This window comes from Ranitomeya variabilis, chromosome 3 (genome assembly GCF_051348905.1).
Source record: "Ranitomeya variabilis isolate aRanVar5 chromosome 3, aRanVar5.hap1, whole genome shotgun sequence".
NCBI lineage: Eukaryota > Metazoa > Chordata > Amphibia > Anura > Dendrobatidae > Ranitomeya > Ranitomeya variabilis.
The window spans coordinates 176,733,639-176,750,146 of NC_135234.1; positions in this window are offsets into that span (position 1 = coordinate 176,733,639).

Here is a 16,508-nt window from a genome sequence, read left to right on the forward strand (position 1 = left end):
AGGGGATAGATATTTCTCACTGTGATTTTATTTAATTCCCGAAATTCGAGGCACGGCCTCAAACCACCATCTTTTTCTTTTTACAAAAAAAATCCAGCCGCCACAGGAAAGACAGAGGGATGGATGTGGCCTTTACGTAAGCTTTCAGAAAAATATTCCTTCATAGCAGTTCGCTCCGGGCCAGAGAGGTTGAACAGATGTGCCTTGGGCAATTTAGCACCCGGAACTAGATTAATAGTACAGTCAAAAGGGCGGTGTGGTGGTAAGTAGTGTTGAGCGATACCGTCCGATACTTGAAAGTATCGGTATCGGATAGTATCGGCCAATACCCGAAAAGTATCGGATATTGCCGATACCGATACCCGATACCAATACAAGTCAATGGGACACCAAGTATCGGAAGGTATCCTGATGGTTCCCAGGGTCTGAAGGAGAGGAAACTCTCCTTCAGGCCCTGGGATCCATATTAATGTGTAAAATAAAGAATTAAAATAAAAAATATTGATATACTCACCTCTCCGGAGGCCCCTACACCTCACTGCTGTTAACCGGCAGCCTTCTTTGCTTAAAATTAGCGCGTTTAGGGCTTTCCATGAAGTCACGGCTTCTGATTGGTCGCGTGCCACTCATGTGACCGCCAGGCGACCAATCACAAGCCGTGACGTCATTCTCAGGTCCTAAATTCCTAGAATTAGGAATTTAGGACCTGAGAATGACGTCACGGCTTGTGATTGGTCGCGTGGCGGTCACATGAGCGGCACGTGACCAATCAGAAGCCGTGATGTCATGGAAGGTGCTGAACGCGCTCATTTTAAGCAAAGCAGGCTGCCGGTTACTACCAGGGCGCGTCAGAGGGTGAGTATATCCCTATTTTTTATTTTAATTCTTTATTTTTTACATGGATATGGATCCCAGGGCCTGAAGGAGAGTTTCCTCTCCTTCAGACCCTGGGAACCATACACTGGGAACTTCCGATTCCGATTCCCGATACCACAAAAGTATCGGATCTCGGTATCGGAATTCCGATACAGCAAATATCGGCCGATACCCGATACTTATAAAAAATTTTTGAATACCTGTTGCATTATTATACTGTATGTGAACATGGTTGGTCATTATAAAAAAAAATACCTAAAAAACTCAATTTTTTATTTATTTTGTGTTTATAAAGGTTACAAAGGGCTTATTGAATTCTGCACAGAAATGACAAATTGGAGATTAACTAACTAACTATAACAACTACAACTACTACTATAACAACTATAACTAACTATAAGTAAAATTAACTATAGTATAAAATTTAACTGCGTGCAAACATTTTGAAAAAAATAGCAATAGTAAATAGTAAAAATAATAAAAAAAAACACTGTTGTGTCTTGAGTGAAATAAAACATGGAACTATGTACACCACCTCTTTGCTGAGAATACCTTGTGGAAGCTCAGGCTTGTTTTTTCAACAAAGGAGTCTGGTATATCCTGGACCTCTATATGCCTCCCTTCCCCACCCCCGTATTTTTACCATGTGTACTTAGTCCTGCTAATAAAGCTCATTTGCATTTGAATTTGAAATGGCTGGCTGAACTGCTTACTTAGTGATAAGATAAGAAAAGAGACACCAGACACCACCCCCCCCTGGGCTCCAACACCCCAAGGTCTGTTTTGCACAAAGAACCAGCACAAAGAAAATAAAATAAAAAAAGCAGGGTAAATAACATACAGAGAAAAAATATTGCACAGAACTGTACTGAAAGCCAATTCGTATGGTTTGTACTGAAAGCATGTGTAAATCTGCACCTAAAGCAACTGTTTACTTCATAAACAATAGTAGATGCAATAAGTAGTCTCAAAAGAAATTATAACTCATTTGTTTTACTCAAAAAATGGCTGAAATAGCATAAAATGCTATTCGGTCATTTTTGACCAGGAACAGTACAAGTGTAAAAAAAAATGTGGCGCAAAAACTAGTGTTGAGCATTCCGATACCGCAAGTATCGGGTATCGGCCGATACTTGCGGATATCGGAATTCCGATACCGAGATCCGATACTTTTGTGGTATCGGGTATCGGTATCGAAACAACATTAATGTAATAATGTGTAAAAGAAAGAATTAAAATAAAAAATATTGCTATACTCACCTCTCCGACGCAGCCTGGACCTCACCGAGGGAACCGGCAGCGTTCTTTGCTTAAAATTCGCGTGTTTACTTCCTTCCGTGAAGTCCCGGCTTGTGATTGGTCGCGTGCCGCCCATGTGGCCGCGACGCGACCAATCACAGCAAGCCGTGACGTAATTTCAGGTCCTTCAGGATTTTAAAATTACGTTCTGGCTTGTGATTGGTCGCGTCGCGGTCACATGGGCGACGCGACAAATCACAAGCCGTGACGTCACGGGAGGCAGGACACGCGCGCATTTTAAAATGCGCGCGTGTCCTGCCTCCCATGACGTCACGGCTTGTGATTGGTCGCGTCGCCCATGTGACCGCGACGCGACCAATCACAAGCCAGAACGTAATTTTAAAATCCTGAAGGACCTGAAATTACGTCACGGCTTGCTGTGATTGGTCGCGTCGCGGCCACATGGGCGGCACGCGACCAATCACAAGCCGGGACTTCACGGAAGGAAGTAAACGCGCGAATTTTAAGCAAAGAACGCTGCTGGTTCCCTCGGTGAGGTACAGGCTGCGTCGGAGAGGTGAGTATAGCAATATTTTTTATTTTAATTCTTTCTTTTACACATTAATATGGATCCCAGGGCCTGAAGGAGAGTTTCCTCTCCTTCAGACCCTGGGAACCATCAGGGATACCGTCCGATACTTGAGTCCCATTGACTTGTATTGGTATCGGGTATCGGTATCGGATTGGATTTGATACTTTGCCGGTATCGGCCGATACTTTCCAATACCGATACTTTCAAGTATCGGATGGTATCGCTCAACACTAGCAAAAACTAAACCAAAAAAAAATACCCTTAGAACGAACCCCTCTAATTAGGAAAATAGAAGTAACCACAAGTTTCAGAACTGCATAATGAATTTTTTTAAAAATGTCAAAGTTCAAAAACGGTCATTTTTGACCGAACAGAACAGCAGGGTTAAGGAGAAACTTCTCCGAGACAAATTTAATGACATTCTTAACCTGCGGTGTTTTGTCAATGGCAACAATATGCATAGTCTTCAGCCTAACTGTCCCTAACTTACATTTAGTCACCAAGGTAAAGTCAATAAAGTTCATGGATGACCCGCAGTCCACAAAAGCAGAAGAGGACATCCCACAACTAAGTTCCACTTCCAACAATACTTCAGAGAATGAGGAAAAAGGTATCTGAAAGTCTCAATGACCTCCTCAACAATCACCTAGACTCAGACGCTTGTTAGTCGGTGGGCAGAAGGAACAGTCCTTTTTCCAATGTCTGGGATCTCCGCAGTAAAAACACAGCTTTCTTTCACGTCGCCATCTCCTCTCCTCCTCCTTGAGGTTGGTGGCCCCCACCTCCATAGGTTCAGATGTTGGCAAAACAACTTGATTAGCAGGGAGCAACGGAACCTCTCGCTGTGTAACACCTTTCTCCTGCAGCCTCCCTTCCATATGGATAGCCTGAGTCATAGCCTCCTCCAATGAGCTGGGTGGTGGATGGAGAGCCAGATCGTCCTTCAGGTGATCCTATGGTCCACTCCTGAACTGACATCTCAGCGCAGAGTCATCCTAGGACACCTAATAATGTCACCGACTGTCGCTACGCAACCGTGTTATCACGCTCAGCTCAGTGTGTTCCAGCTGGCATTGTGAGAGGTCACACCACTGATGTGACCACTCACAAAACCATTTGAATTGTCATGGGACATGGCCATTATTGAATTATTAGCGGAAAGGTCAGTATAACTTTGCTTTTTTATTTTTATGAAATAAATGTGTAAAAGAGGGTTGGTTAGTTTTCATTTCAAATAAAGGACTCTGTGTGTCAATTCAATTAAAGGACATTATTTTGTCAGGGTCTTTATTTAATTAGAATATGTGGTTAGTAATGGGGGGTGTCTTATAGATGCCTCTCCATTACTAACTGCAGGGCTTAATGTCAGTGGCCATAAAACACCTGACATCAACCCCACAACTATTACCCCACTCCATAGCAAGTGGGGAGAGTGGAAGCTAAGTGCCTGAATTAGCACATCTAATGGATGCACCATTTCTGGGGTCACTGAGGGCTGATGCTCTTAGTCTGGGAGGGGGTCAATATTCAAGGCCCCTCCTGTTAGGGCTAGCAGAACACACCAAATAATTAGAAAAATGGTACAAGGTGCGTTCGCAGCCCGGGGTCCCCCATGCTGAGATGGAACCTGCTGCTGAGTAATGACAGACAATATGGCGGTATAATGTGGATACACACACGGGTTAGCCTCACCTGGTATGAAAGAAGCGAACCCTGTTGCGTCACAGGGCCGCGGTACCGCACAAAGAGTGCATGCAAGGAGTCACAGAACTCTGTCCCAAGACTCAGGGAAAGAGTTCCTCTAGACCTCTTGCACTCGACACCGCTACTGTGGTGTCAGAGTTTAACAGAAATAGTAATCTAATGCACAAGAGTGCGTGCAGTGCTGCTCTGGCGGACGCCACTAACTACACAGATTTGGGCCAGGAAAGTGCTCTATTAGCGCACGGCGCTGCACTGGCAGTCACTGCAATCAGACGCTGTATCGTGTGCTAGGTGTGCAGGTAGCACTGTCGAACGCTAGATAGCATCCACCATTCGCGAGCAGTCAACAACAATAGGAAGGTGATGATTAAGGAGCGACAGTCACACATCTACACACACGTTATCAAGTATACACTAGCGCATGGTCGAGGGGCCATGTGAACCTTTTATAGCAGCAGTGCTACGGGACCTTCCAGATGGTCCAAAAGAGCCACAACAGGACCCAAGCATGTGACCCCCGACCTCCAATGGGAGGTCAACCCATGGGCATGCTCAGTATGGGAAAAGCAGGACTTAGTCCCAGAAAGACCTGCTCGCTGTTGATCAGTGCTGGCTGCAAAGGCAGAGCCTGGAAGGGCAGCAGTAACCAGTTGCACAGTATCAGCTTGAGCCAGATGCTGGGACCGAAGTCTACGCTGAGCAGGCTCCACTGCTGCCGGAGACAGCAGCGGAGATGGTTCGAGATTCCCCCTGTGAAGAGGCGGGAAATCGACACCTAACATTACCCCCCCCCTAGGCCCCCCTCCCTGAGCCTCGCTACATCCAAAGGCTGCAATGAGCAATGAAGCCCGAATGTGCTCCACAGTTTCTCAGGTTCTGTCCTCTGGGCCGTGACCCTTCCAGTCTACCAGATTTTTTGCCACGTACCACCTTGCACCCCAAGATAGCGTTCACCTCATAATCATTTGTGGTTGAACCCGATGTCCCGGCAGATGACTCTGAAAACTGGGACATGTAAACGGGCTTTAAGAGGGACACATGAAAGGTGTCAGTGATGCCCAGGCGTGGAGGAAGAGCCAGATGATAGAACACCGGATTAACCTGTTCCAGAACCTTGAAGGGACCTAAGTAGGAAGGCGTGAACTTAGTGGACTCAACTCACAGCCTGATATTGCGGGCGGAGAGCCACACTAAGTCGCCAGGAGCAAAGGTCAGAGCGGGTCGCAGATGTGCATCGGCAGAGATCTTCATTCTCTCCTTGGAGGCCCGGATGGCATCCTGTGTGTGGTCCCAGATGTCCAGTGCTTCCATTGCTCAGTCTGCCACCCTAGAGTTGGCGGATGACATGGGCATGGGCACAGGAACCCGCGGATGCTGGCCATAATTAAGGAGGAATGGGGTCTGCTCAGTGGAGTCGGCTACGGCATTGTTCAACACAAACTCCGCCCATGGTAGCAGTTATGCCCAGTCATCCTGCCTGGCTGAGACAAAATGTCATAGGTATGTGACCAGGGTCTGGTTTGCCCTCTCTACCAACCCATTTGTCTCGGGATTGAACGCTGAAGAGAGATTCAGCTCAATACTAAGTAGGTGACAAAGCTCTCTCCAGAATCGAGATGCAAACTGGGGACCCCGGTCACTGACAATCTTATCGGGCATACCGTGTAAGCGGAAGACATGTTTGACAAACAACGCCGCCAAGGCCCATGCAGAAGGTAACCGTGGGAGAGGCACCAAATGCTGCTACCACCTCCCAGGGCCTATCAGCTACCGGTAGGGGGTAAAGTAGCCCAGCAGGTTGTTGTCGAGAAGACCTATTCTTGGTGCAGGAGATGCACGCCCGAATATAGTCTTCGACGTCACGGGCCATATGCGGCCACCAGTATGTCTTCGCCAGAAGCTCTGATGTCCTCTTGATCCCAAAATTTCCACCCACCCTAGATGAGTGAGCCCAAGAGAGAACCTCCTGTCGCAAATTAGATGGCACAAAAGTCTTGCCCGGGGGCACAGACTCTAGTGACACCAGAGCCACAGTTCTCAGACTCTCGGAGGGAACAATTAGCCGAGGCTTCTCCTCCTCTGATGACACCACAGAGCGGGAAAGAGCATCGGCGTGAAAGTTCTTCTCCCTGGATAGGAAATGAAGGGTTAAGTGGAACCAGGAGAAGAACAGGGACCATCTAGTCTGGCGAGAATTTAGCCGCTGGGCTGTTTGCAAATACACCAAAGTCTTGTGGTCAGTGTAAACTTGGAAAGGAAAGCGAGCTCCCTCCAGGAGGTGTCTCCACTCTGAAAAGGCCAACTTCATTGCTAGCAACTCCCTGTCCCCGATGGAAAAGTTCCTCTCCACCGGAGTGAAGGTCTTGGAGTAGAAGAAGCAAGGATGCTTCCGACCTGGAGCATCCTTTTGGAAGAGGACCGCTCCAGCACCGACGGAAGAGGCATCCACCTCAATAATGAAGGGCTTATCTACATCGGGACGATGCAGAATGAGATCGCTAGCAAAATGGGACTTAACAGATAAGAAGGCTTTGGAGACTTCCTCCGACCACAATTTGGGATTTGCACCCTTCTTGGTGAGGGCTACAAAGGGAGCTATCAAAGTGGAGAAGTGGGGAATGAACTGGTGATAATAATTAATGAACCCCATAAAGCGCTGCACCGCTTTGAGAGAATGAGGTTCCTGCCAGTCCATCACTGCTTGTAGCTTGGCAGGATCCATAGCTAATCCCCAGGCTGAGATGATATAACCAAGGAAAAGCAAGGACTCCTGCTCAAACAGACACTTCTCCAACTTGGCATAGAGGGAGTTTGCACGTAGGAGGTCGAAGACTCTGCAAACATCTCTCCGGTGGGAAACTATATCTGGAGAGTAGATGAGAATATCATCCAGATAGACTACCACCAATGTGGAGAGCATATCCCAGAAGATGTCATTCACAAAGTCTTGGAAGACAGCTGGGGCATTACAAAGCCCAAAGGGCATCACCAGATACTCATAGTGCCCGTCCCTGGTATTAAAAGCTGTCTTCCATTCTTCCCCCTCACGGATGCGAATCAGGTTGCAAGCACCCCACAAATCTAACTTAGTAAATACCCTCGCCCCTCGTAGTCTATCGAAGAGCTCAGATATCAAAAGCAGAGGGTACTTATTCTTAGCGGTGATGGCGTTAAGACCCCGGTAGTCAATACATGGATCCAATTCTTCGTTCTTCTTTTGCACAAAGAAGAACCCCGCCCCCGCAGGTGACACTGACTTCCTAATGAATCCTCTTGCCAGATTTTCCTGAATGTATAGGGACATTGCCTCAGTCTCCGGGAGAGACAGGGGATAGACTCATCCCCGGGGAGGCTCTGACCCAGGCAAGAAATCAATAGGACAGTCATAGGGGCGGTGAGGCAAAAGATTCTCTGCAGCTCTCTTGGAGAATACGTTCGCATAAGACCAATAGTATTTGGGGAGAGAGGTAAGATCTGCGGGTACCTCTGTTGTGGCAACCTGAATGCACTCCCTCAGACATCTGCCCTCACAAGATTTACTACATCCCAGAATTCTCCCAGAGGATCACTCTATATGTGGAGAGTGGTAACAAAACCAAAGTATCCCTAGCAGAATCTTGACAAGAAGGGAAATGATCTCCTGATGGGATGGAATCATGGATAATTTAAATGGGATAATCTGGTGTGTAATTTGTGAGGGCAGTGTCGACCCATTCACCACTCTTACGGTCACTGGTTTGGTTAGCATAACCAGGGGTATTGCGTGCCAGCGGGCGAAGGCTGAGGACATGAAATTTCCCTCCGCCCCGGAATCCACACAAAGCTCGACCGTAAAAGTGGAAGGGCCAAAGCTAATTGTCTCCTTGAAGGACAATTTGGAGGAAAATGCAGCTGTGTCTAGTGAACCTCCTCTTACAGTTACTAGACACGGTTGTTTCCCCTGCCACTGTGGACATTTCTTGGTATAATGTCCTGACTGCTGGCAGACATTACAGACCATGGGCATTCGAGCTGTCTGAGACTTAGGACCCGCTCAAGAAACCTCCATGGCCTCATAGGGCTTGGACACCTGAACAAGGGACTCCAGTGGCTTGGCGAATGTAGGTGCCAGCCGAAACCTCTGCCTACACTGGGCTCGCTCCAACCCCCGCTCGTGAAAACGGAGGTCAATTCGAGTGGATATGGCTATAAGCTCTTCCAGTGTAACGGGAATCTCCCTAGTGGCCAAGGCATCCTTCACATGGTCAGTCCTCTCCAGAACGCAGGGATAAGGACTTTATCCGGCCACTCCAGCTCAGATGCCAAAGTCCAGAAGTGAACTGAAAAATGACTGACCATGGATGAACCCTGTGGCAAAGCCTGCAGTTTGAGAGCCGAATCATGGGTGACACGAGGTCCCAAAAAGGCCTGTCTCAGAGAGTCCAGAAACCTTGGAGCACTCTGCACCACATGATCGTCACACTCCCACAGCGGCGTTGCCCACTCTAACACCTTGCCCGACAACAGGGATACAATAAATCCCACCTTCACCTGCTCCATGGGAAAACGTGCAGCCAGGAGCTCAAGGTGTGTGGCACACTGACTCACAAATATCTGACACAGCTTACTGTCACCAGTAAACTTATCAGGTAGCGGGAAATGGGATAAAGTCAGAGCAGGGGTGGCAGTGGACAAACTGGCTGCAGCTATGCTAGCAGCCTAAACAGCGACCGCAGTAAAATACACAGCCGAGGTTGTGCGCTCAAGAGCCAACAACCTACCATCCAGCTGCTGGATGTACCATTGTAATCGCTGTTTGTCTGCCATTACTAACCAGACCCTGGCTCTAGTGTAATATTAGAACTAGCAGAACGCACCTAATAGTTAGAAAGATGGTATAAGGTGAGTTTGCAGCCCGGGGTCCAACGTGCAGAGATGGAACCTGCTGCTGAGTAATGATGGACTATATGGCGGTATAATGTGGATACACACTGGTTAGCTTCACCCGGTATGAAGGAAGCGAACCTTGGGCCGCGGTACCGCACAAAGAGCACAAGCAAGGAGTCACAGAACTCTATCCCAAGACTCAGGGAAAGAATTCCTCTAGACCTCTTGCGCTCGACACCGCTACTGGGGTGTCGGAGTTTAACAGAAATAATAATCTAATGCACAAGAGTGCGTGCAGTGCCGCTCTGGCGGACGCCACTAACTACCCAGACTTGGGCCAGGAAAGTACTCTATTAGCACATGGCGCCGCACTGGTGGTCACTGCAATCAGACGCTGTATCGTGTGCTAGGTGTGCAGGTAGCACTGTCAGGCGCTAGATAGCATCCACCATTCATGAGCAGTCAACAACAATAGGAAGGTGATGATTAAGGAGCGACAGTCACACATCTACACACACACGTTGTCAAGTATACACTAGCGAATGGCCGAGCGGCCATGCAAACCTTTTATAGCAGCAGTGCTACGGGACCTTCCAGATGGTCCAAAAGAGCCACAACAGGACCCGAGCATGTGACCCCCGACCTCCAATGGGTGGTCGTCCCGTAGGCATGCTCAGTATGGGAAAAGCAGGACTTAGTCCCAGAAAGACCTGCTCGCTGCTGATCAGTGCTGGCTGCAAAGGCAGAGCCTGGAAGGGCAGCAGTAACCAGTCGCACAGTATCAGCTTGAGCCAGATGCTGAGACCGACATCTCCGCTGAGAAGGCTCCACTGCGGCTGGAGAACCATGGGAGACTGCAGCGGAGATGGTTCGAGATTCCCCCTGTGCAGAGACGGGAACTCAACACCTAACACCTCGCAGGCTATTATTATCAGTCTGCAGCTGTGTGCATATCCCTTGTTGGTTAATAAACATATGGGGAACCCCACATCAATGCATGGTTAAGTTGACTATTCAGGTACAGAACCTGCCTATATCACTTTAATTTTTGGAATATTATTCACAGACTGAGGTTACTACTCTGATTTTCATTGTGCTTAAGGACTGCTGTAGTACACCACAATCAGATTAGGCCTTTTTTATCCCTTTGTGTAATGAGCTGTGAACTCTATACTCCTTTCCCTTTGCTGTAAAATACTAAAATGACACTACATAGCTGGCCCTTTCAGTTCTAACTGGTTGGCCCTGATTGAATGTGCTAGACCATGTGATGTGATAGTTTTAGGGCATAATAAGAAATCCCTCATGACTGTGCCGGATGCCATTATTCAGCTTTCTGAGTCTTCAGGTCCATTGGTCTGTGAACTGGCAAAAGGTATCATTGCTCATCTCTGGGACCTGTTCCAGTGATCTCTGGCCATGTGTCAGTTTCCCTCTTTGACCACATCCTGTGTTGTATCTGTCCAACTGCAGATAAGGGTACCGTCACACAGTGAAATTTCCATCGCTACGACGGTACGATTCGTGACGTTCTAGCGATATCGTTACGATATCGCTGTGTCTGACACGCAGCAGCGATCAGGGACCCTGCTGAGAATCGTACGTCGTAGCACATCGTTTGGAACTTTCTTTCGTCGCTTGATCACCCGCTGACATCGCTGGATCGTTGTGTGTGACAGCGATCCAGCGATGTGTTCGCTTGTAACCAGGGTAAACATCGGGTAACTAAGCGCAGGGCCGCGCTTAGTAACCCGATGTTTACCCTGGTTACAAGCGTAAACGTAAAAAAAACAAACAGTACATACTTACATTCCGGTGTCTGTCCTCCGGCGTCTCAGCTTCTCTGCACTGTGTGAGCGCCTGCCGTCTGGAAAGCGAGCACAGCGGTGACGCGGTGACGTCACCGCTCTGCTTTCCGGCTATGGCGCTTACACAGTGGAGAGAAGCAGAACGCCGGGGACAGACACCGGAATGTAAGTATGTACTGTTTGTTTTTTTTACGTTAACGCTGGTAACCAGGGTAAACATCGGGTTACTAAGCGCGGCCCTGCGCTTAGTAACCCGATGTTTACCCTGGTTACCCGGGGACTTCGGCATCGCTCCAGCGCCGTGATTGCAAAGTGTGACCGCAGTCTACGACGCTGGAGCGATATTCATACGACGCTGCGACGTCACGAATCGTGCCGTCGCAGCGATGGAAATTTCACTGTGTGACGGTACCTTAAGGCTCTTGTTTGCTTTGCTGTTTCTATGTAGGTGTTTTCACCTCATTTTGGTTTGTCCAATCATATTATACTCTTCTGGCACATGCAGTCTTTGATGGCTATATTCCAAGTTAGATGGATCTTTGAATTCCCATCTCCTCAGAGAAGGATTAACTTGCTGACATTGTTGTGGGTTTTGGTTTACACTCTGAGTATAGTTGAAGGTGCAGTTAAGGACACTCAGGGTCAGCCGATGTTGATTGGGGTTGCCATTGTGTAATTATAGGTTGCCAACATCCGCTATCAGACAGGGACAAATCAGGGTCAGGTTAGGGAATGCCTAGTCTGAAAACGGACCTATGGTGTGCTGGTTTAGCATCTCCCCTGGTTTGTTCACCCCGTGTGAGTGTAAGGGCTCAGTATTAACACCATGTATTCTCTTTTGTGATCCTTGTGAATGAAATGGCAAAGTGAACTGGCAAGGTCCTTTAAAACTGAGAAAATTTAGCTCAAAGTCAATTCACAGATCCACAGATCGATCAGCTCATCTCTACATGTGCTGTGATACCAGCATTCAACATGATTTGACCAGTCACACATTGATTTTTAATTATTTTTTTTGCAACTTTTCTGCTACCTTACAAGAATTTATTTTCATCTAGTTTATCTGTCTAAACCATGTAATAGGTTCACATGAGTGGAACCCTGGCATAGGAGAGAAGTATTTAAAATAACGATCCTCTCTTGTGCATTAGTCTTGACGAAAAACTCTATAGTTCGAAAAGTGTCACTTGATTGGATACTAGGCGCAGTTTCCTGTATTATAACCTGTCATAGTCAATATACATAATGGCCAAGTTTTAAAAAGACTCCAATTGGAAGTTCGGTTATTCCCTTTTTCTGTATAAAAAGAGTGTATACAGTAGGTTACTCAAGTCATGTTATGTGAATATAGTGTAAATCTTCAAACTGTAATTTTTTTTTACTAGAACCTGACACTGAAAATATTGCTTAAAGTAGGGCTTTTTTTTATTAATCTAAAGGCAATTTTAATGAAGACATAATAGCAAGTATCATAAAGTGGGTAAGAGCATAAACCAGTCATTGTCTTGGCAATAAGAGCAAGTTCAATATGGAAATGAAGATTTTAGGGCCATGCTGTTGGCTACCACAAATGTGAACATAATGCGACTTCATGAAGTAAATGACAGCTGTTACCCTGGAGATATGTATGAATGATTGCACTAGCTATAAAGATAAAAATAACACCCTGCTGTTGTTAACGTAATGACTATTAGGCATGACCTCAAATCAGATATTAACGTTGAGAAATGTCTCAATTTTTTAAGGTTTGCTTAAGACTTGAATGCAAATTTATGTCTTCACTAATGTACGCAATCTTCTAGAATGGAAGACATTAGGCAATGCTTAATATTAGACACCAAATTAGCAATTTATACCATAGATATATAGCAATAAGCTAAATACAGTGGTTGTTATGAATTATTGTTAACTCATATGTTCATATCAATATAATACTAACAAAAAAGTTATATAGTTCAGACTACATAATTCACTGGAAATTATTATGAAGATGAATTAAAGTGGAAGCAGAGACTAAATAATATACATAAAAATTGATTTTTCAAGTGCTACCCCCTTTGTAGCTTATACAAAAAAGTATTATCGCGGAGACAGCAGATGACAAATTTGGAAATAGACCCAAAGTGCACACGAAAGCAATATAACTAGTTTTGACATAGTGTTATCACATAGAAAAGAACTTAAACGGTACAAAGGATGAGGTAACCAAGATACCAAGTGGTACATTTACAGGGATTAACACCTAGTTTACCAATAAGATTTCAGCATCCTTTTTCACAAACTAAAGGGTGGAAATCAACACTAGACAAACTACAAATGGCACACAAGACACACAATTTGATATTGCCTCCAATCCTCCACACATACTGTATATCGTACTGTAATTAAATTTTCTATATTTAATTACACCCCTCTTTGTTCCCTTAGACCTGTATTCTGCAACTCATTTACTCAGGAGCAACCAAGAGGTCATGTTTTCAAGATTTCCTTAGTAATGCACAGGCCATAATTGCATCCCTCGGACAGGCAAGAATTCAGTCACCTGTGCAATATTAAGGAAATCCTGAAAACATGGGCTGTTATTGGCTCTTGAAGATGGAAGTTGAAGAAAATTCCCCTAGACTTTCTTCCCTTGTAATGAAAATGCAGCATAGTTCATTGAAAGAAATCTCATGTGCATGCTTTGAAATATATCCTCAGTGGAAATTACCGTATATACTCGAGTATTCAGCCCATTTTTTTAGGATAAATGTGCCCCTCTCGGCTTATACTCAAGTCATTGTCCCAGGGGGTCGGCGGGGGGATGGGGAGCGATAGAAGTGGAGGCTGTCACATCAAACCTGCTCCGGGCATGGTCTCTGCATGTCTCTGCTTCTCCGATGGTCTCCGGTGCCCGCAGCTCTTCCTATGTTCAGGAGTCACGTGGTACCGCTCATTAAAGTAATGAATATGGATGCAACTCCACTCCCATAGGCATGGCACGCATATTCACTACTTTAATGAGCGGTTCCATGTGACCACTGAACACAGGAACAAGCTGCCAGTGCTTGCCAGAGACCATCGGAGAAGCAGGGACATACAGAGAGACCGCACCAGGAGGGGGAGTATGGCGGGGGAGGGTGAGCCATGTGATATTCACCTGCCCATGTTCCACCACCGGGCTCTGTCTTCCGCATCCTCTGGCTGTGATGTTCAGGTCAGAGGGCGCAATGACGTAGTTGGTGCATGCCCTCTGCCTGAACAGTAACTGCAAAGCCCAGAAGACACAGTGGCACACGGCGGTGGAACGGAGACAGGTGAATATTGCAATTGCCGGTGTCAGGACACCAGCACCAGACCCCCAGTGACAAGAGGTGAGTATGTATTTTTTTTTAATCACAGCAACAGCATATGGGACATAATATTCTATGGAGCATCTTATGGGGCCACTAACCTTTGTGTAGCATTATATGGGGCATAATATTTTATGGAGCATCTTATGGGGCCATCAACCTTTGTGCAGCATTATATCGGGCATAATATTCTAGGGATCATCTTATGGGGCCATCAACCTTTGTGTAGCATTATATGGGGCATAATATTCTATGGAGCATCTTATGGAGTTGTAAACCTTTGTGCAGCATTATATGGGGCATAATATTCTGTGGAGCATCTTATGGGGCCATCAACCTTTGTACAGCATTATATGGGACATAATATTCTATGGAGCATCTTATGGGGCCATCAACCTTTATGGAGCATTATATGGGGCATAATATTCTATGGAGCATCTTGTGGGTCCATCATTAACCTTTTATGCAGAATTATATGGGACATATTTTAATATGGAGCATCTTATGGGGCCCATCATGAACTTTATGGAGCATTATATTGGGCTTCTGATTCAATATGGATATTCAAAAACACTTAACCTACTGATGACTCAATTAATTTTACTTATTGGTATCTATTTTTATTTTTTAAATTTACCAGTAGCTGCTGCATTTTCCACCTTAGGCTTATACTCCAGTCATTAAGTTTTCCCAGGTTTTTTGTGGCAAAATTAGGGGTCTCGGCTTATACTCGGGTCGGCTTATACTCGAATATATACGGTAATAGACCGTCAATTTATGCTGTGGATGTAGGTGCAACTTTCACTCTTTGCAATGCAATGGGTGAAAGGTACTTCTTCCCTTCTCTATCTTTACAATGATACACCCAGTGGTAAATATTCCTGTGGATATCGCTGAGGCATCTCTGCAACAGGAAGTCTGCAGTGAAAATGTTGTGTGTGAAAGTAGCCTTACATACATTAACCTCACCAATAGCAACAGAATGTATATTTTAGTACATAGAAATGCCTAATCACATGACGAAGAATAGGCATACAATGACATTTTCAGTCAAGGACATGTGCATATTACCACTATACAGTCACCAATATTTAACCAATATTGCAGTGACCATACATGGATCAGACACTATCTCTACAAAAAGCCTTCTTCACAATATTATCAAATTATGGACTACACAGTGAATACAGAAATTGTAAAGCCCTCCTGATGAGTCTGCTATAGTAAAAACTAACCATGAAATTTCAATTCTGAAGCTTCTTATCTGCTATATTCTATCTGGCTATTATTACCTCTGGAAATGTAGGAACAAATTGGCAAATTATAATTCCCTTATATCAAAGGATTGGGCCCCCTGAGGAAGCGGCAACACGTGAACGCGAAACGCGCATTGGGGTACGGGACCAGGATCCAGTCTGGACATTCCGTTAGACATGGGTAATTAATACGTTCATCTTTTTACTTAACTTATATACTATGGGCAGCACAGATATGGTGCATGGTTGTACTATTGGTTTAAGTTGCATAGCCATGTAACACTGTTATCTATTCCATGTGCCATATACTGGGCTCATTACTATTTATGGGTACGTATTGGATACCCCGTTACTATGATTGAAGGTATTGATGTCCTTTTCTGTATACCTGGAATATTGGTTGCACCTATGGATTAGTCACTTTATAAAACTTCGTGAATTACTATTCGTTGTACAATTTGTGTATGTTTTAGTGGTTATTATAAAATTCAATAAATAATATTTTTATAATTATGTTGGCCAATTATGACTCATGTTTCTCCGATTTAAATAATGCAGCAGTAGTCTGTTGTGATTTCCTCCTTGCGGGGGATACTTAACTATTTCTAGCCCAACGAATTTTAGTAGTGTAGGATTTGCATTATGCTTCTCTTGCATATGTTTAATTAATCTCAATGATCCTTTACCGGATGTTATTGAGTCATAATGTTCTCTAAATCTTGTGGACATAGGGCGAATTGTTTTACCTATGTAGTAAAATAAGCAAGGGTAATATAGTATATACACAACATATTTACTTTTGCACAAGATAAAATCTTGAATTTTATGCTTTATA